Below are 2,132 nucleotides of genomic sequence, written 5' to 3'. Positions count from 1 at the left end.
ATTTATTTAATTATTTATTTATGCTATTTCAATTATTTAGTTTCTAAACATTTCAAAACTCCCCTGATTTATTTGTTTATTTTTCAGTAGGTCCGTTTGGAGTCGTGGGCACGACTTTAGACACGACAAAAATTTTGATCACAAGTTAAACGCGGAAGTTGATTATAACTTCTAATCCCTGTGGACTCGACCCTACTATTTAGAGTTATTTTATAGGAATTATTTTTGATGGTTTCGACGTCCATCGCTTTTCTGCATGTTGGCAACATAATAAATGAACATATTTGTTGTCCGCAATGCTTATTTTCTTGTTCAAAGACGGAGTTAGAATTTGAGATTGCAATTTTAGATATAGATTCGGATATCCGCAAGTATTGGACGATATTTATTTATTTATTTTTGCATATGGTAATAATCTTTGGATGTTAAAAGTATTATTTGTAGAGAATATAGATAAATATCCATTATTTTTGCTCCTTGTGAGAATCAATCCCCGATTTCCAAGAATATTTAATAAATAAGTGTTTTCCTTATGTTATTACACTAGTGATCAAATGAGGCAAAAGATCAAAGAGGTAGATGATGCGTTGAATTGCATTACCAATTTGCTTTTATTCATTCCAATATTTTCTATTTTGTTCGTATTATTGCGTAAATACTTATGCTATAACATGTCCACATCGCATACCACATCCTAACTAGAAATTCCTTCATTGTAAAAATAAAAGTTATTTTTATTTTTAATAACTTAAGTAATTTTTAAAATTATAATTATGAAATTGATTGTTATGCAATCAATCACTTAATATTATTTTGTATAACATTTTTTTATCGATAATGTTATTATAATAAAATTTTAAATATGTTATATAGACTGCATTTTGAATTATTCCTCTATGTAATCATAATTTAAAACGTAAATGTTTAATAATTAATTGTAGATTTAACATACTATGTTCTTAAAAGAATAGAATTTTCTTATAATTTATATTAATATGATTTATGTAAAATTTTAAATATATATAATTATCTTTTATGTATTCATTTACTATTATTTTGATATCCAAAATTTTCTTATAACAAATTTTATTTTAAAAATAAAATCTAAAAGTGTAAAATGTAATCACTTAATTGTAAGTTAACTTACCACTCTAAAATAGTTTATTTCTATTTTGGTTATTTATTTATTTTTTGTCAATTTAATCACTCTAATTAAGATTGTTGCTCAAATTGGTCATTGCCGTTAAAAATTCTGTTAATCTACTAACGGATTGCTAACGTGACATTTTCTTTTACTTTTGACTAAAGCTAGGAACCTTTCTATAATTAGTCCAAAACACTTTTTTTGGTTTATTTACAACATAAGACTAAAGCTTATAAATGTTAGTGGAAAGGGAGAGAAAATATATTTCTCTTTTCATCTTTAACAACTGAAAATTTAAGGAGAAGAATAAAAACTTTCGGCCTCAGGATTTCACATTTAGAGTCTCACTTGGTTAGTACAATTTAGTTTTTTTTGTAATTTTTATGTTTTGAAATCGCGGGAACTTAATTTAGTCGACTCGTGTGTTATTTTTGAAACTTTTAAAGTTTATAAATGTTGCCATTGATGAATGCTTAAAGTTTTGATGTTAAAATGTTAGCTTTTAAGCTTAGAAATGAAAAAGAACAGATTTGTAAAGTGAAAGTTGTTAATTTTGAAAATTGGGACTAACGTGTAAATATTTCAAAATTGACATAAAATTTCTGAAATTATGATTGATAGAGGGATCTTGAAGGATGAACTTGAAATTGGATTGTAAATCGAAGCTCCAATTTGAAAGATATAGCCATTTCGATTTTAGGGATTACATTAAATAAAATGTAAAACTTTAGGAAACATTTGAAAAATGAAAATGAATTAATATATGATTACAATATGCTATTTTGAGATGTTGAAATTGATAAATTGAAATAAATTATTATATAGATCGAGATTTGAGCTAATTGGTGATGACCGAGGAAATTAATTACTTTTATAAAAGATAATATTTTAAAATTTAAAATTATATATTTAAATATTTAAATAATTTATCATAATTTAATATTAGAAAAAGTTTATTTTAGATATTTATGAGTTAATTTTTAAAAAA

Source organism: Gossypium raimondii, chromosome 10 (assembly GCF_025698545.1).
Source record: "Gossypium raimondii isolate GPD5lz chromosome 10, ASM2569854v1, whole genome shotgun sequence".
NCBI classification, from domain to species: Eukaryota; Viridiplantae; Streptophyta; class Magnoliopsida; order Malvales; family Malvaceae; genus Gossypium; species Gossypium raimondii.
The sequence above is the reverse complement of the archived record's forward strand: the minus strand, read 5'-3'. Positions refer to the sequence as shown.